The sequence below is a fragment of the Nothoprocta perdicaria genome, unplaced genomic scaffold, assembly GCF_003342845.1.
Source record: "Nothoprocta perdicaria isolate Ctin4 unplaced genomic scaffold, notPer1 scaffold_194, whole genome shotgun sequence".
Lineage (NCBI taxonomy): Eukaryota > Metazoa > Chordata > Aves > Tinamiformes > Tinamidae > Nothoprocta > Nothoprocta perdicaria.
In genome coordinates this window covers 550,342-570,714 of record NW_020455138.1, presented here as the reverse complement: position 1 = coordinate 570,714, position 20,373 = coordinate 550,342, and the positions used below count along the sequence as shown (strand labels likewise).

General features: G+C 37.6%; 1 long non-coding RNA gene across 1 annotated transcript; it reads left to right on the top strand.

Annotated features, from left to right (window-relative positions):
* Window positions 1–437: 437 nt before the first annotated feature.
* LOC112945618 lies at window positions 438–19,398 on the top strand. The gene is made up of 4 exons (XR_003249056.1): window positions 438–580; window positions 2,026–2,053; window positions 11,337–11,405; window positions 19,327–19,398. It is a non-coding gene; the product is annotated as an uncharacterized LOC112945618 (long non-coding RNA).
* The last annotated feature ends 975 nt before the right edge of the window (window positions 19,399–20,373 follow it).

Here is a 20,373-nt window from a genome sequence, read left to right as displayed (position 1 = left end):
TATTTCTCGCTTTAGCGGTCTTGTTCATCATGTTCCTTATTTCTGTTTCAATTCCTTTTCAAATAATAAGATCAAATAGAATTTATTTTTCTTTTACTAATATTTAAAGTTTAACTTTTGAAGCAATTTCAGCATTTGGGTTTTTCTGATCAATATTTTCTTACGCTTTTCAAAGCAGTAAAAGTGTATTATGCTGCTTTCCTTTCTCCCTTCTTTAGACTCTGGTTTCCATTAGTTTCTGAGACCGCCTTTAATCTGCAACAGGCAATTTAGATGTAGCTTCTAGTTTTCTAATGCTGCCGATGCAGCCTTCTCTTTTCCTGAATATTCCCGCTGACATTCTCTGTACCTCTAAAACTTGCTTGTATTGAAATTGTTTTGTGTGTATAGCAGTTTGCAGACACCTACAAAGAGACCTTTTYTTTAATTGTAGGATTTAAAAAACAAAACAACAAGACGAAGCCAAAAGAAGGCYAGGAGCACTGCAGACCCTTTGCAGTGATTTGATTTTGCCCTAAAACGCTGAGGAATCTTGCAAGGCAGAATGGTTAACTCAGAGGTGACCTAAAGTTCAGCTCAAGTAAGTGGAAAAATTTCTGTTGACTTTAATGGGTTTAGATCATGTCATATTTATTCAATAATTTTTCAATATAGATAGAAGTAATGTGCTTAGAGAAGTCCAGGAATCCACAGATACCTATATTTGTACTTTAAGTGGATTYACTCAACAAAAAAGTTGTTTTGACGTTTCTAAGAATGAGATATAGCTAATTAGGAAACTGAAAATATTAAATTAACACAGGTCACTTTATAGTAGAAGAGGATTACTGCACACCACCTCAAAAGAACGGTTTTAAAAATAGTTAAATGCTAAGTTCCAAGGCAATTTCATTTTCTTATTGTAATGAACAAATTTAACGCTTGGATGTGTCCTAGAAATAGTCATCCCAAGGCAATTTTACATTCTTGTTGTTGTGAATATTTGATGCATGAATCTGTCCTAGAAATAGTGGCGTTTGGAACAGAATACACAGCATTTAAATTAAAAAAAGTACTTAATCCCACGCCAGCCACCAACACTCTTGAAATGTAAATTGGAATTTGGAGGGGACAGAAATGGATAGCTTAGGATGGAAAGAGTCAGCTCGAATTGCTTATTTTTATATGTTCTCTTGGGTCCTGGAAGATGGGGTTTCAGGGGAGAAGGAAAGAGGATGTAGGGAACATTAAGGAAAATAATATGAACTATTTTTGATAAGACTGAGAAATTCATATATTTTAAAGGAAGGTGATTGAAGAAAGACTCTGGTTATATAAAAGGTATGTTTGCATAGTAACCGCATCCATGTTAGTGATCTGTGCTAAGTGATTTACATGGAGTGTAAATCTCTCTTACAGGGTACTTTCTTTCAGGCTGTCCAATGCTATTTTATAGTACTGCTTTAGCACACTGAAGGTGAATTTAAGCAAAGGAAACTGGGAATGTTTAAATTCAGCTTCTCTCTATCCACTGTGTTTCCTTCTTTTCTGATCCATGGGTAAATTGGGGAGCAACACTACACTTTAGATGCCACAGTTTTAACTGAGAATGATATTCCTGAAGAGCAGACAGTAGGAAGTTTTAATAAACACACACACAAACCTCAATTTCTCACCAGAGGATTTTTTTCATGAAAATGAAGCGTGCGATATTAGCAGATTTCTGTCTCTCTTATTTTGCATAGTTATAGAAAAAGTATAATTCAGGACAAAAAAAAAATCTGAATGCTCTGCAGGGCACTCATCTCTTTTCCCATTCAAAGTACAGCCATCTATGTCGTAAGTTAATCACTGAAAGCTCTCTATGGTCGTAGGAGAGAGAAGATACCTGACTTAATATTCGATGTCTGCTTAAGATGAAATGTACTGCATGTTAGAAATACCTTCCTCTTTGAATACAGGGCAATCAGGATGACTAGCTTAGATGTAAATTATTCACTAGATGTGTGTTTGAATGGATGACTCCTCTTTTCCATCTTCCCTCAGGAGACTGGTGCAGTGCTGACGTCTGGAGGTTCGAGACCTTTCCTTACTATTTTTTCCCCGTATGCCCTTGTGTAGGTGGAAACGACTGACCTGAAGACCACGGCAGAATTAGCCTCTTTAGCCTCTGTTTAGCCTCTAGCGTACTAGGCATTATATAAAATAACAACAAAGTACAGACAGTGCCCTGAAGGATTCGGTTTAAATCTGCAGACACCTTTGTTGTGCCCTTTAGTTGGCAAAGGGGAGAACAGCAGGTATTTTGTAAATGTCTAAGCAAATCTCTCCCCTTGGGATCTGTTTACGGAGTCTGTTCTGAAAGAATGTGGATGCATGGATCTGTTGCTGGAGCACCTGTCTGAAACACCAAACACACACTTGGTGTTCCTATGGTATTTTGGGTGTTGTACAAGGAATTTGTACCATAGCATTTTAATAATTGCTCTGAGTTATATTTAGAGCTGACTGAATTGCTCATTAGGGCTAATTTTTGCCTAGGACTTTGCTGTTTTCTTTTTACAAATAATTAGTGAATAATTACACTAACTAGCTTTGGAGAAGTCCAAAGTATATGGTAAACGTTTAATATAAATGGGTTTTGGTTTTTAGGACACCTGACCTAAGGAATCTCTTCCATTATTTAACTGTTTCAAATTAGGTTCTTTATGACTGGATTAATCAGGAGCTGTTTTTTGTTGGCTTTATTGCTGGTGTGTTTGGGTGTGGGGGCAAAGCAAAAGGCATAATTTATACTTAGAGTGTTTATTTGTTTTGCGAATGTAAACCAGTGTACTTTGCTTTATAGGGTGCATAGCTCCTGTGATGTCTTTTCCAGTTGCTTGGTAGAACAACTCTTACTATGCTGTGATCTGCAATGGTCATATTCTGATTTACTCTTTTTTTTTGTGAGTTTTATTGAATAATACATCACGGGTCCTCTATTATGTCAAAGTGATATAATAATAAAGCAATATAATCACTTTGCGATGATAAARGGACTATACAGGGCCAAAATCCCTAAGTAGAGCTACTGTGCAAAATTCTGTTCATCACATCTTTTGTTGACTATGAAATGAGGCCCCAGGCCAAATGAATGTGTGATCATGTGCGTAGCTGGAACCTTTGAGAGATGTGCACGGCGCTCACTGCTGTGTACGTGGAGTTTCTATTCAGAGATATTTGCCAGAAATAAGTCTGAAGTTAGCTTTCTCTTAAAGATCCATCCATCTCTTTTTTTTTAAGAAGTTAGATGTCCTCCAACTCCTTTATTTCTGTTGGAGTCAATAGTGCAAGTGATGTAAACAACAATTTTCTTGGAGAATTTCTCTCTTTTAATCAACTCAAAGTTTATGCATYGTATAAAAAAAATGCATGTTGTGTGTCACATTGCAAATGAACAAATTAAAAGGTGACAATGTTTTGATTTGCTAGCCTTCTTAAGGAAATATCTGAACTAGAAAGAAGTTTTTCAAAAACTGAAAAGTCAATTTTCAATATACAGTTTTTATACTTGGCCTCCTAGTAAAGCCTAGAATTAAGCCTCCATGTGTGCCTTTAATTCAGCTGAAGGAAAAATCATGGCATCTTAAATAGATGCTATGCCTTCACAACGATAATTTGACTGGATTGGTCACTGATACCAAAAGATTAAAAGCTGGATGTGCAGCAGAAAGAATTGTGGATCTCCTCCGAGGCTCTCCTGAAGGTAGCAGCCGCTCCACGTGGKAAGACAAGGGTTGCAGAGCTGTGCCCTGGGAAGCAACTGCCATGATGGCGTGCATCAGTTTGTGGCAGTGGAGAAACTCTTCTGTTTGCTGTAGGATTCCCTTCTCGGCTCTGGAGAAATGGGCTTTCATGTTCCTTACTCGTGTTGAACAGGGAAGGGAAATTCTGGCCTGTATCAAATGTGCATCTGAGGAGTGCCATGATAAACATAATTGCACCAGAAATACCTTAATTAAAATAACCTTTGCACAGACTACTGTAGGAGCCAATGATACCTTGTAAAATGAACATTTGCTTTGTGCTGTTTATTTGGGATATTTAAAGTTATCTTTCAGGACTATTCGTTCTACATGGGTTCTTCCCTCTTTATGCCTCTCCTCCTTTCTCCTGACTGGCCAGGCTGAAGARCCACTGTTGGCCAAATTGTGTAATTCTTGCCCTTCCTTGCTGAGAACTGTTAAACTAGCCGATTCTTTCGAGCTCTTTATTTCATTATATCTGCAGCACATTGCGGATGGCGTATAGCTTATTGTAAGGATCTGCAAGAACTTTCCTCTTGTTCGGTGTGAGACATACAGATGCCAGAGTTCTGCAAGAACTCTTCAAGCTTTAGTGGAAGCTTCCTGGCTGCCTCAGTCTTACTGTGTAGGTGTGACCAAGAGTTCCGTAGACCTGTAATCTGTAATAGACTTGTAATCACAGGAGCAAATCCTGTTGTTTCTGTGCATCTTTTGAAGTGCTTTGTTGAGTTAGAAAAGTCTCCAGACRATCTAGCCTTGTTCAGTGTGCAGCAATTAAACTGCCATGAGCACTTCAGCTAAACAGGGCAAAGTATCTGCACAGTCCTGCTAGTTGTTAATGATTATGTTTCCCTCTAGATCGAGGGATTTACAGTCTGTGTATCTGCCTCTGAGCTAGTAGTCCAGAGTTTCTTTATAGTCAGTGGAAGAAAATAGCACTTTTAAGACACGTGTCACCTCCTTCTGAAGTTAGCCAGATTAAGTCTATGAATCACACTGTGGGGGGAAAAAAGATTCTGTAGTCCTTCCACAACCTATATAGTGAGGTTAAGTGACAGAGCTGGATATACCCTTATGTATGCTGAATGCTTAAAGGAGGTATATCCTACCTTTCCTGTCTTTGTTTCAGGACAGCTATTTCTTTCCTTTATACCTTGAACTTTGTCCAGACTTGTAGGCTGGACAGAACTACATGGGCCTCTGTTTTATCTGTTTCCCAGARTTACTTCTAAGCTGTTTTATTGGGTTTTTGTCTTGCACAGATTTCTATCTAGATGGTTAATTTTAATAGTCTGTATTTAAAAGTGATGATTAACATTCTTAGAGATTTTCAGCAACAGTTCTGAAGTACATGCTTATATTTATACCTTTTAAATGTGTTTTCTTTTTCTTTCCCCCTCACTCCTCTTTCCTCTGCATTTTCTCCATCAGATTTTGCAGGCTCAGGCATTTTAAAGTCAGGGAGATGTCACTTGTTTAAGACTGAATTACTTTGCTGTCAGGAGAGGCTCTTGTTCCTTATCTTGGACAAAATAAAGAGGTATTTAATGGATAAGGCATTTCCTGCTGATGAGGTATATATTAACAAGAGCAACCTACAGCAAGCTATTTCTTTCACCATCACAAGCTGCATTAACTGCCTAATCTAAAAGCAGAGTACTTTGCTTTGATAGATAGGCTATGGGAATGGTGTCATATTAAGGTGATGTGAAGAAGGTTAGAGCTGTTAGAAGCAAATGACCTTTAAGTTCTTTGCCTGGCACAGGTCTCTTCTAACCTGCCACATTTTCTAGATTCTCGTGCATTTGTTTGCTTTGTCTCTAACATAGTTTACTTCATATTTCAAAAAACCATCAGGAAACTGAAATTTAAGGGGCTGAGTAACAACAACAAATAACAGAATCAATGTTTCTGCTGATTTCCCTTGGCACAGTGAAAAAGCTGATAAGTACAGTCAAAAAAGGGCTGCAGGAGAAACCAAGTTAGTCAAGTGATGAGATATTGTCCAACTGTGTGGTGTTTGAGGAGTATGAGATGTATGAACTCTTGCCACACAGTATTTCCCAGATTAACTAAATCTAATTAAGCTACCTCTTGTGTGTATTTAAAAAAACAGGAGCGGGAGGGAAGCTCCAGATGGACAATTAATAAAGAAAACTACATGTCAGTTTATTTTCTTTAATTTTTTACAGTTGATCTTTTGTGTGCTCTCCATGTTGATTTTAAGGTGCTATTAGCTCTGTTTTCCCCCTCTGTTTCTCTAGATTTCAAGTCCAGTTATAGAACTCGGTAGAGATTTTTTTTATTTGTCTTGAGTATTTCCCACTTCTCTCTTATTAAAAGTTATAAGATATCTTCTTATGTCCTTAAGAATATATTATGTAAGATATATTCTTTTTATATATATAATATGCACACACTCTTCTTGTATCTTCTTATTCCTTTAATAATGATTAAAGGAATTTGGTTGAATATAAATTAGAAATGATATTTAAATACTTTTATGCCCTATATTAATACTGACTTTTCTGTGAAGTTTAATGGTACAGCATTCATATTTAAGTAGTAAGCGTCTAATTTCCCTAAAATCTCTGTTCTCATTCCATTGGTATTACTTGTCTGAATTAGGGTCAMTATGTACGAAAAGCTGGGAAAACTAGGTACAGACTTAGTCTTTCTATTTGTAGGTGARCATGAGAGATTACATTACTAAACTATTTTTACTTCCAAGAATATRAGTTTTTTGCCTTGTTCTGTGTTCATAATTACAGATTTTTGGATCGGGCGTAAAGCATAAACTACAGCTCTAGGAAATAGTCACAGTCTCTATGYGATAAATACGCATATGTATAAAATGCATACTGTATGCATCTTTTTGATGAAATATTGGAGCCAAAGTTTTCTTTCTGAAAAATAGCAAATATTTTGCTTGTGATTCACGTTAACATCTCAACAGCATCTAATCCTTAGGCATTTTTATTTGAGTTTTATCATGATAGGCTGATGAAAATAAGACACGTAAGCACTATATTATGTATCATCTTTTTTGGATGAAAGCATTGAATTAAATGCCATATTTCATTGTTGCTTTTGCACAAACATGAATCTGAGTTGCAAAGGAAAAAKCATGTTATGTTGATGTTAACAAATCACTTTAATAAATTCTTTTGACAAACCATTTTCTGGTAGCATGTGCCAAAATTTTTTCATAGGGTAGGAGAGAGATATTTTATATTAATATATTAAAGTTACTAAAATCCATATGTATCACTTGGTGAAAGCTTAGTACAGAAATGAAAGGACTGTAATTTCTTACTGTTCAGTATAACATAACACTGAACCCAAATGTTGAATTTTTTTTCTTTATTACAAAACAATAGTTTCAGTGATGTTCACAGAAATGGTGATGGCTTGACCTTATAGATCGTTATCTCTTCTCTCGATCAATATAGAGGGTGCTTAGTTCCTTATTAGGGCAGGTTCTCAATATCATGCAGTCCTAAATATGTGCTTGCTAGTACTTGTCTAATGTAGGACAGTCCTCCTTCCTTTTGTGCACCTTCACCATCTGCTTCCTGATGATAATCCCATAGGTAAGAAGTCACAAGGAGTAACAAAAAAACAAATTGTTTATTTTTTTCTGAAAGTGAGAAATGTTTAAAAGTATGAAAAGGAACAGCTGTTGTAGTACGATAGTACATACAGGTACAASGGCAGCGTGCACAGCATTGAAGCCATCCATCAGACTGCCACAGATTTGAGAAKCAGAATGATTTCCCCTTTGGTGTATACCTCTGAACTGAGTCGATGTAAAAATTACAGTACGTCTATGTAAACCCTATCCCAAAACCCAGCCCTGCCTCTGAGATAATTTGGCAAAAGTCACGGATGCACCCGAGTGCCTTCCTGGTCAGGGATTTCTACATTTCTCAGTCAGCAACAGAAGATTTTTGTCTCTCACACAGAGAATGAGGGATTTCAGAGGAAGCTTGCGCAGCATACAGATAAGTTAAATACACTGCGTAAGGTTAACAAAGTGGAAGGGCCCAGAGTTGGAAAGTTGCTAATCTTCATGTGTAAGGCAGAAGAGTTGACTCAGGCTGACCCTGTGGCCCTGGTATTAAGAGCAATCTCTTGATACAGTTCATTAGCTAAATTTCTGGCTCAGGTTACAATTTGGATGGAGAATGCATGTTGGTTTCTTAAAATTAGATCATGCTTTCTGCACTGCTTCACTTGCTGGACTGGTCACTTTGCCTATCAGATTAAGATTTGGGCTGCAGTGTTTGTAGTATAGCTATGACTTCAACAGTTAGCATTTAGCAGGATACCTGAGATAAAGCCTATTACTGTAGCTTTATTCTTTCCTCAGAGAGGAAAGACTACGGAACAGCTACAGAATTCCTGCAGCAGYGAATTGTCCTTTAATGGTTATTTCGATTATTCATGATAATTTTACCATTTGTATTTGGTTTTGTCTCCAGATGGTTAGATTTACTGTTTAGAACTGTCGAATGGAATAATCTACTGTAGTAAGTTACAGAAAAATGAAGTKGACATGAGAAGGAGCCCCTGCTAATATATGAAAATGTTACCTGTGCCTGGTGAGAAAAATGGCTACTTTAGGGAAAAAGAAGATAAATCTTCTGTGTGCCAAACAGGCAGCAGAACCGTGAATGGTGAATGCCATGGAGAACTGGTTTTCTATTAAACTGATGGTGGAGGATGGACCAAAGTTCTGCTGTGGTATAACTTAATTGATATATCTAAAAATAATAATTAATTTGTGGAGCACTTTGTCAATCTCTCATGGAAACTCAAAGAATTAATTTTTTTTAATCTGGAGCTTGTGGACGTTTACTTTTTTCCTAAGGACACTAAAAAAAGACATAATTTAAGTGCAAATTCTGTATGTATCTGTGTGTAAAATATATATATACATTTTTATGTGAGTAGATATATGCATCTGTGTTTAAATATATTTTTTGTCTCCATATTTGAGACATAAGTGACTGTATATTGTATTTAGCCAGGTAGTTTCTTAGTAAGGCAACATTGGCATACCCAAAGATTGATACCCACAATAACGATGAAAATATCTCCATTAGTGTTTAATTCAGATGAAGTAGTAAGTACTGTTCTTGCTGAGAAGACTTAAAGTGGTGCCCCTTTGATTTACATCATGCAGATAGGGCAATCCAGTCATTGCTGAAACTAAGCAGGGCCAGTTATAGGAAAGATCTCAACACTCTAGTACCAGCATCACATTTAAAGCTATAATGCGYTGGTTTTGCTGGGCCCTAGTCCCATGGATTCCCAACAGAGCTCTAGTTTTCTCAAGCGGAGAGGACTGAACTCCATGGAAATGCTGAAACACCATCAGTAGCTGGGGGAAACATGGAGCTTGGATGACTAGGGAAGCGGTTGACGAGGGAGCGTATAGGGAAACTGTCCTGTGAGCAGCAAAGGCTTTTCCTCACTTTTAGTCCAGCTGGGCAAAGGAGAATTTGCAAAAATGAGTAGGTGAGAAATGAACTTAGTAATATTATACCACGGTATCTCAGTATATTATTTTAGCCCTTTGTCTGTCTGCTTGTGTTTACTGTAAGACTGAGTAATGTCTTCATCTTCATTTAGAAAAGTATTTTTAATCAGCTCACTGTTTGGAGTGTTCTGGTGAAAAGGGGACTTTATTTGTCGTGTGTGCGTGGTGAACAGGAGATAGTCCAGAGAACCACTTTTACAGCACCTGGACTGCAGAGATAATCCTAGAAAAAGATACAGCAAAGAAGGCTGAGCAGTTAAGTGATATATTTAGCAAGGCGGAATTCCAAGCCCTCCTGATGTCTGAAGTAATTAGGGGAAAAAATTTAATCTTCTACATTATGCTTTTCCTATTTTTCTCTCATGTCAATGGAATTAGAGAGGACTTCGTTCAGTATTTTACCAAGTCAACTTATCTGCTAAACTGTACGAGTGCATGATCATTTGGATCGCTTTTCCAGAAGCATCCAGTAAATTGTCAAGAAAATGAAACATGCCCTGCTGTTTATTTGACGGAAATGGAATGGGAATTTATAGGCAGCCTGTTGTGGGGCGTGCTTGACTTTTCATTTAATCAACTCAGGCTGAAATTGGGAACACTTTCATTAGGAGCTAGAATAGAAGAGACAGAAAATCTCAAACCTATAAGAAATTAAAGAAGGGGCTTGCAGCTTTACTAAGAAATCCATCTTTCTTGTTCTTCTGAAAGAGTGGTCTCACCCTGAGTTTATAGACAGTTTTCACATTTCATTTACTTTACTTTTGACTCTCTGGAAAAACATTGTATTTCTTTGAATGTACAGTAACAACTCTGCTTCAGCTGATCTGTTTGATGTCAGCAATTACCAACACCTCATACTACACTGAAAAGGAAACAGAATTGTTTTCCAAGGTCCTCTTCACTACCTGTTACTCCTGATTAAATGTCCATTTGATCTTGCTTTAACAGTTTTTCCTCAAGGAAACTGAGACTCAGTCTCAAACTTGAAGGTGTTTTTTTGTTGCCTAAAGAACTTTCAGGGGTGCTTTTGCTGTRTAAGCTTGGATTGGCTATGAAGTCCTAGTGCTACCGGGTGTGTGTGTATATATATATCAAATTACAAAGATAAAAATCACCGGATTTAAATAAAATTATTAGTTCTGATTGAGGTCGAAAGATGACAACAGCAAAATTATTCACAAAGATAAATTATATGTTACCATTTCTTAAACATTTAAATGTTTTCAGTTTCTATAAATATTTTTGAGCAATGTTTATAAATAAAAAGGATTATCACTGCAACTGCATATTTGAGTTAGCAGGATATGTGTCATCTTTTAAAAAGCATTTGAGAATTTTAAATTCTGAATAGATACAGACAGGTTTCTAACAGTAAAGAGCATCTTGCTCCTGATGAGATCMGGTCCTCCAGTGCTATGGCAGAATCATTAAAGTGTGACTAGTCAGAGTTTAGGTTCTTCGAATGMTTTTTTCTAAGTGTGATCTTTTTGCTAACATCTTTCATGCAACTTACAAAAAGAATGATAAAGTGACATTTTTCCCTATCAGAGGAACATTGATCTCTGCACTCCTCCAGCACAAGGAGTGACAAAACAGAAGAAAACTTCAAGATGAGAGTTTAATTCTAAGTTTATGCTGACTTACTGGTAGTATAGTACTCTGAGTGAACCTTTTTTGAGTGTGMTGGATGTTAAAAAAGCTGTTTGTGCTTCCCAAAGGCTGAAGGAAGTAAAAGAAGCTTGAATATAAACCACAATGTGTACATCACAAAGCACAACATCCCTGCATTTCCTACAGTCTTAGATAGAGGTCCCCTACGTCTCAGAAGGGAGCTTGCTGAAATGGGGCTGCAGTTTGACTTTGGAGTTACAGCATTTGGTAGTTTCTTTTCTGATGGTCTGTTTCTCATTTCAGCAGAGTAAATGTTTCTTCTTACTAAATAAGTTTCTGTCATAGAGAGTTACTAGAGCATTGGCTAAGGACATTCTCAAGGAACTAAGAAGTTTCTTCTCTGCTTGTTTCAGGACCGTTAAATTCTTAGGATGTAAGATCTCGGAAGTGCACACGTGCTTGCCTGTGATGTAAGCTCACAGGTATATATTTTTTGTTTTCTGTTTTTACCAGAATTACTGTTCGCTGTATGGTAAGAGTGCTGTCTTTCTCAGTCTCCTAAAAGTATTTCCAAGTTCCTTGAAATATTTCTCTGGTCACTGGAGAGAAAAGACTGGTTATAGCACATTTGTTCCTAGAAAAACTATGTGTAGGAGGCAAATAGGTTCAAAAAAAAAAGTGGGTGGAGACTATAGGTCACATAGACCTGTATATAACCTCAGCTACATAAATTAAACTTGAGTGCAAGGCTCAGTCCTGTGTGAATGTAAGTACTCCTTTACAAGAGGAGCACTGCCTGGAAGGACGTGAGAAAATTTAGCTGGTTCCAGAARGTTGGTGGCACCTTTGTGAAGAATATGAGGCTTTTAGTTCTGGAGCTCTGTGCATTATGTGGCCAAAAAAAAAAAAAAAAAAGGGGGGGGGTGGCCAAGATCCATCTTTAATTTCTCTTGTCCTTAGAATATTAAATAAATAAAATTGATTGCTGGTATATTAGAGGAATGAACTGTAATGATGCTTTCCTGTCTAATGGTTGTGAGTCTAATCAAAAGACTTAAACACAACTTATGTAAATTGAGGCATGAGAAGGCTGCTTAGCAGTGCACCTGGCTGAAGTGATAGGTGCAGTCAAACTCTGTGGTATAGAGATGGACATTAATACACTTTATCTGAACATATAAAAATGAGGGCAAAGGACRATTCTCCTAGGTTGTGGTTTTTTGTTTTTAATCTCTTCATGTAAAGACTCTTCATTTAATTTTTTAAAWTTACTTTATTGTCTGTCTGCTTTGCAGGTATCTAAAGGCTTTCTCTTTGTTTCACTTAGAAAGTACAGAAAGAGTCAAGAAAAACTAAGGAACTTGTTGATCTTCAAGGTTTAAGAGTTCAGTATATTCTTTCCTCCTATTTTTATATTTGTTTAGCTTGGAGTGCAATGATCTGGCAACAGCTAGAAGCAGTGGTATTGATTAACTACAAAGGAGGCTATTTTGGTGATACTCCATCCTGTCCGGGAGCAGGAAGCTCTGAAAAGCTCTTGAGGGAGAGTCAAGTCTGGCTGTAGAGATTCAAGTAGTGTGGGCAAGGAGAGGAATTTTTTATTGCTTATCTCGTCTGAGCTGAAGCTCTGTAACTTTTGGGAGTTGTTCTTCTCCAATTCCTTTTGACATTTCCCTTTGACATCTGGTGGTACCTGCAAACAAGAGTTGTACGAGCCCTTCTAGGGGACTTKAGGCTTAGTGCTGAGAATGCCCTTATTGCTAGGTAGAGTAGCAAAGAAAGTTCTTGCTATTGTTGTTATGTTTTTCTCAAACCTTGTGCCCAGGCAACCTTGTTTCTGAAATACTGCTMTTCTAAGCACTTGGATCCAGCTGAGCATTTCAGCTAATGGAGTTACTTGAGATGGTTTCCTTTCTGAGTRTGCTTGCTGCTCCATAGAGGAGCAATTACTCTTTGCTGAGAAGTGCTGCACTAAGTTTCTGAGCATGAATTTTTCCTGCATTTTTCCCTGTGCTGYGACTGGATTGTAATTGCCCAAGTTCAGGTTTTGTTCAGACTTTCCATCACTTAAAATATTCTGTTTACTTYGCTATGACCCTTCCAGGATCATTAATGGTACTGCAGCATTTGCCAACGCAGTGGAAGTTGCTGACGTTTTTAAGGGCTTTTATGTGTATTTGTGTCACTGCTAGTTTTTTAGGACTGTTATTTGTTAATTCAGTAGAGAAACAACATAAGAAGACATTAGATCATGCTAGGCATGGTGTGTGGATGAGTTCTAAGTTACTGACATTTTGCCATCTTTTCACAGTTCATCACAACCTCACAATGTTATTTTGCACGCGGAAAAGTGGGAAGCTTAAAGTACTTGAGGAGGCTGTTTAAGTGGTAACAGCTTTGTAACTGGAAAACATAAAGGAATTTAGTGGTTGAGGAATTCAAGCCAAGCTGTCATTTATAATTCCTGTGGTCTCTTATTTGTTAAGGTTTTAAAGAAAGTCTTAACAGTTCATCCAAGCTGGGGAGGGGGCGAGAAGAGAAGAAAGGGAAATGAGATAGTAGGCAGTAGCCTGTAAATCTTTCATAGTGTTTGTGCTACATTTTTTGAGAAACAGCAATTGGTATAAATATTGTAAATGCTTTAGTGGAGAAATTAAGGGGTTTCAGGAGACTGCAAATAGGGACATGGAAATCTTTCCTTTGGATCTACCATTCTCTTGCAGATCTGTTCTTATGCAGTAGATGAGATGGATGTGACACTGGTTTGCTTCACCCCAGAGGGGATGGAGATTGTAAAGCAGAGGTGCTAGTGCTCTTTATCTTTTAGCTGAGATACTGGCCTCTCTAACTCCTTCCCCTCCTATTCATTCCTAGGTCTTATTTGCCCTTCCAACATTGTGCTGGAAGAGTATTTGTTCCTCCAATCCACTTTACCTATTTACCTGCAGTCCTTTTAATTCTCATAGTGTTTAAATAGCGTTGCATATCATAGAATCCTTAGTTTCCTTAAGGGTTGGAAGGGACCTCTAGAGATCATCTAGTCCAAACCCCCAAAACATGCAGGGTCACCTAGAGCACATGGCACAGGGTTGCGCCCAAGCGGGTTTTGAAGATGTTCAGAAAAGGAGACTCCACAACCTCTCTTGGCAACTAGTTCCAGTGCTCCTTCACCCTCACTGTCAAGACATTTTCCTTAAGTTCCTGCAGAACTTGTATGTGAGCATCAAAGAAATGTTTCCCATTACTTTATCTTTAGATACAAAGACAAGATCAAAACAGACTTTCCTAAGCATGCAGCTTTGTTTTCTGACCTGGTCTGCTGGTCTGAGATCAGTCATTCCGAAGGGATGTTCCAAACACGTGCATGTTAGACTGTCACTTTGGTTAAAATATCTTGGGATATCATCACCTAAGCAACTTGCAGAGTTTTATCACAGACAGTTGAGCTAATGCATTTACTGTAGGACTAAATATTTGTTGAATGAAATATAATTCTCCTGTAAGTGATTTAAAATCAGCAGGGATTTCTGTCTTGTCTCTTTCTGCAGAATCAGTGAATTTCTCATTCAGATTTTTCTTAGAACCTCCAGGGTGTTTTAGAGACAAGCATGGTTGAATTGCACTTTTAAAAAATGAGCAGATCAGTCAGACTTATTTTTCAGTTGCACAAAGTGTTCAGTAGGTTTGTAATCGGTTATCCCATCATAGGTGGCATGGGAGATGCTGCATTTCTTTCTAAACTTCCAACCTGTCCAGATTGGAAGCTGAGAGGTTACAGAGCGCAGGTTTGCTTCTCTGTGTCAGGTGTAGAGACAGCCTGAGCTAGGTGAGTTCCACCTTACTTTCAGAGTTTATTCCCTACAGTACTTAGAGCAGCTGATAATTTCAAGGGACTTGGAAAATGGGCTTTTTTTTCCTACCCCATAATTCCTTATATTTTTAAGGTGAAGTCTCATGCCCCACATGCCTCTCTTAAGATATCCGAAGAAGAATTCAGCTTGGTGCATAGCCAGGAGGAGCAGAAGAGAAATTCTTTGCTGGTTAGGTGCAGGCAATTTCATTTATTTTGTGTTCCCTGAGAAAAGGGATCAAACTGGTGTAGAAATCCAACTGTAGCGCTTATAAGAATTGCTAAGTCTCTACTCTACATAGTCTATGCAGTGTTGAATCAAAATATATGGATACATGGATCTGTTGATGTGAAATATAATACAGAGGGCTATGTTAAAGTTTTAATAGAGAAAGTACAGACTTTATAAAACTAACCATTAGAATATGCAAATGCAGAAAGCAGCCTGAATACATGCATTCAAGATGACACAAAAGTTTGAAGAGTTAAGTCTAGGTACAGCAGGAAATGGGAACAAACATACAAATAACGTTTGATTTWAAAAGAGGGGATGGAGAAGATGATAAAATTGATCTGTCCTTTTCATCCTCTGAACTCCCACACAACACAAAACAAAGCAGCTATTTTTTAGTAGCGTTTAGCATTGTAATTACTCAAAATCAGACCGAATGGGTTAACATTTGGCTACACTTCTGGGAGTATAGGGAGATGTGGACATATCCTCTCTTATAGATTCTTGAAATAGTTGTATARAAGGGGGGCGAACAAAAGCCTTTAGCTGCTTTGCAAAGGTTTGTGCAAAGACAGCAGAGAGAGTGAAGAGGTTCAAAGTGGATAGAGCAAAGGCTCTGGGGAGAGGTGATCCTGGGTTTGGAAAGGCCAACATTCCCTYCCTCCAAGCAGAGGGTACTGTCCAGTGCACACTGCTTCATCGGTGCTCCTCTGCCTCCCTGGGTGTGGGAATTGCATGATGTCTCTTACTGAGAACTCAGTGTAATTTTTAGGTGTGTGTATATATATGTATGTATAATTTTGGAACTTCTCTAGCTTTAGTTTCTGCTTTCTAATGGGCAGGAATGCAGGAATTTTCATGTATGAACCTTATTACATATTAAACTAAATTAAATCCATAAGTGACAGGTGGCAGACTGGGGTGGTGAAGGGGCATGAGATGCGTGAAGCAGCACCGGCACAAGTGATATTCTTAGAGCTTTTGCTCAGGTTGCTAAGGAAACTGTGCCTTTTTCTGTATGTTCCAAGTGTTGTTCCTAGCTAGACAGGCATTTAGACATTTGCTGGCAGACATACCACCATTTTCAACTTATCTCCCTCTATATAACTCTTGTTTGATTTATTTGGAAGAAAASATGGAAAGGAAGCATAGGCCAAAAGTTATTTGATTCTTAGGCATGTTTGTTGTTGGTTATGGTCTCACTGCAGGGGATCTTTACTGCTACTTTCACACAAGCTGTCAGTAGTTGCCAGAACTACTTATTTGGCTTTGGTTTAACAAATATTCCATGATATCTTGCAACATATTAACAGATATATTCTTGATTACTTATTGGGTGGATGGATGGATGACAACTGTGGGCACTAGTTGAACATCATTCGAATGTTAAGCCTGATCCTCTGTGCTTAACATACAAGCATGCAAGCTCACTTTGCACAAGAGCCATTCAATAGCTTTAAATGGGATGGCACGTATTTTGAGTATGTTTTAAGGTTTTTGGGTGGCCTATGTTACCAAACCAAGACCTTACGATAGAATTATCTAATATTGGATGTCCGTGCCTCAGTTCCTTATGTATTGGCCAGGGCAGGCACCATGGCTGTGGGACGGCTGCATGAGGACTGTGTCACTCTAATCCTCAACCTGCTTTCCCTTTTATGAAACATTTACCTCTTCAGATCAGCTCATATTTTCATAGCAGGCTGTTTGGGTAAGATTTTCTCTTCCTTGTCCATACTCTTAAGGTTTGTTCATCTTGATATTTGACAAGRGGCTGTGGGGGTATCTAGGGGCTTCTGGTTTGCTCTCCCTACTGAATGCATGCATCCTTAATGAAGTGATTGGCAGTGGTCTACTGCTTTTCAGTGTGTTTTGGGCCTATTGCTGAACCCTCTGAGATAAATGGCAAAACCCTGGTGCAAAATATTTACCATCCAGCTGAAGTCAAGCGTTAGTAGTTTTGGCAGGGATTGCTTAACTCCCATAGGTTTCTCTGAAAACCCCAGCCTTTATGAATATATTGAATATCTCTTTGATTATTTGAAGCAATGTGTTTAAAGAAGACAGTGAGTTGTTAACAGAAATTTGAACCTTTTCCAAAGTGTCTAATCCTTGTTTTCACCTGAAATAACTGTCAGAGCTGGATCTGTGGTTTTAAGAAACTCTGAGTTAACTTTCTCTGCATACTTTTGTCTGYATGCTAAGCCATGTCCTTATGAATGTGCACTTGGTGTTCTGAACACGTCTACGAATGTGTTAGAAAAACATTTTTCTATATATAAACATACACATCGTATTGCTTATACAGAGAACTTAGACACAGTCAGGAATTTTTTTAGGTATATGCTTTTGGCTAGAAACATTGAGTTGTTGAGCCAAACATTTCCTGAAAATGTAAATGCTTTTCAATGACACTTGCTGGGAAGGTCCTCCAGGACTGGAATGACAGAAAATAGAGAAGAAAGCACTTTAGAAATGTCKATTGCTGAATCACCCATGTAAACTCTCTGCTGAGAAGTAGGAAAATGTTATTCATAATAGTGTTCTGTGTGCTTCTCATCAAATACTGCGTAAGTGTTCCTGCAGGCTTAGTGGCTCTGTTGGTGAGCCGAAAACTCGRGCTTTCTGTCCTGATGCGGCTCTTTCACCATGAGTCTTTCAGAGCAAATTGATCCTACCATGGTCATTATTATTGACTTGAAATTAATGTTATAAATTTGGCCTAGATTTAATGTGAACTTTGCCTGAAACACCATCTGCCCTAGTCTGGTGTTAGTTTTTTTCTGCTTAGAACCTTAGATACTGTAAAAGTTCCTGCTTTTCAGGCTGTTTTAACCCCCGATGAAAACAGGACACAATAGAGCAGAAGGAGACAGTTTATCCAGGACAGATTTTCAAGTCTAAGGGTATCTAATCTCTTTTCTAATTTGGCCAAATTAATAACTTGCAAACAGATGTGGCTGATTACTCTCATGGTGTAGTCTGTGCTAACTGAGCGATGCTCATTTTCTTGTTTGAGATTTAAATACAGTAGAAAATGCCTAAATGTAGTAATGAAGGAAATATAATGCAGCATGGAYTCTTCTGGTTTGTTAATTTAGTTAGATCTCTTCATGGCTAAGAGTTACTCAACTCATAGTTTGAGTAACTCATAACTTTCAGGTAGTCAGATCTAGGAAGATTTCTTGTCCCTTGGGTCTGTGTGCGCTCTCCATGTGCCGACGACAAGTTGCTTGGGTATCCAGTGCTTGCTATTGATCTTCTTCCCATTTTTTAACTATGGAAATTTAGATRCTTGTCTGGGGAGAGAGCACACGTACTCACACAAGCTGTGTCGCGCTCAGACTGTCCAGCCTGGATGATTTGGGGATCAAGATCGTAAACCTCGCTAACTGAGAGTATTTACAGTTTTAGATGGAGCTTCACTCTCCTCAAATCCAAGAAATCTTTTTTACTCAAATCCAGAACAGTGACAGACCATTTAGACACTGCAATAACTAACTTTGAAGTCCTTTTATGGATTTATCCCTAAGTCAGTTAGGTGCTTTTGGAAATGCCACTTCATCTTTCAAATCCATCTAAAATTGCATTCCCATGACATTTCATTGAGCTGTAACATTTACAGTTTTATAAAGCTGAACAAATTTTAACTTTGCAAAAATGGAGCCTTCCACCATTGTTCATACACACAGAAAGGTTCTGTTTATGAAAACAAATATTTTTTGGCTGTGACTTTTTATGACTTTTCTGTAATTGCATCTTCCTCATACTTATTTGGCTTTGGGAATTCTTTTTTTCTCCCATATTTACAGAATATTAGCTAAGATAACACTTTAAAAGTGTMAATTGATAAACTATCACATGTCTTATAATTATACATAGTATGGAGAGCAAAAGACAAAACCTGAGTCTTAAATATTTCAAGCAGCCATATTCAGAGCTATGTGAAACATGTGAATAGTTAATTTCTTGATACAGTTGCTTTTGAGTTTGTAGAGATGTGTGCTTTGCTTGACTCTCAATGATGTGAGAAAAATTAGCATTTAAAACAAGGAGCCACAAGAAAAAGTATAAAACTTGTGATTTTCCTTCCAGCATATTCTTGGAACCAATATTTGTGGATTCTGAACCAAAATTTTTAATTTCACTTGTGTCAGAAATTCAGATAGTATTTTATTTTATGAAAGATTCCTTGAAAATAATTTGAAATTTTGTTTTATAACATATTTTATATTTCATGATGTTTTTGTTAGTATGTTCTGGCCAGTGTTTTTTATTTAATGCAATGATAAACCTAAATATGTTGTTTACTTTTTTGCAGGGTTCCAGTTCTTCCTGGAAATCCACTGTTACCTTTTTGTTGTGGTTAAGGGAGAGAAAAAGAAAAAAGAAAGCCAGAAGGTATGGCTTATTAGTTGCTTCATAGCAGAATGTGAAAATAGTCAGGTTGATTCTGGGACTTGACTTCAGTATCTATGAGCATGAGGTGAAATCTTAGAAGGGAATAGTTTCTGTGGGGAAGTTGCTGGTGAGGAATAGATCAAAGAAATTTTTTATATTATGAGAGCCTCTCTTCAGTGTTCACTATGATGTGACCAATTATCAAACAATATATTTGTTTTCTTTCATTTTTCATTCATTTGTTGATGCCTTGGAAAGAAAAACTCAAAGCTTTTATTTTTTTGACTGATGTACAAGATCACACCTGTTTTTTACAAGGAACTTAGGTGATAGTCTGTCTTCACAGTCATTAATACCWGTGGTTTGAAACTTCTACGTTGCTTATGTTTCACAAACCAGCTGAATGCAACCTAAGAGCCCCACTGTAATCAGTTAGTGTCATTCTCCCTTTTGGCAAAGCACTCCCCAGAAAGCACCATCATTTATACGAGTGTTAAAACTGTGAGTTTATCAAGAGCATTAGTCAGAACAGGACTTTGCTGAATGCCAGTTACTTAAAATCACTGGGGGTGTGAGAATGAGTCTTACCAAGTCACAGCACCTGGTTTCCTAACACCTGACTGTGGTCATAGTGAAGGATACAAAACTACCCTTCTTTGCTAAGTCTTGTATAGTTTAAAAAAATGTATTATTTGAAAAGATAAACTCTGGTAAGAATATCAAGTACTGACAGGCAGCAGAGAAGACCATTAATAAGATGATKTTTCATAATGAAGTTATATTCCTGAAACTACCAGTAGGTACAGTATTTTGGTTTCAATTAATCTAATCCTTGCAATTTAGTAACCACCATGGCAATATTGCCATCTTGCATTTGAATTGGTGCATAATAATTCATGTCAGTTATCAGGTAAAGGCACAGGACAAGGAAGAAATGCAGTTGTTTATGAAGCAATCAGAGATGCTG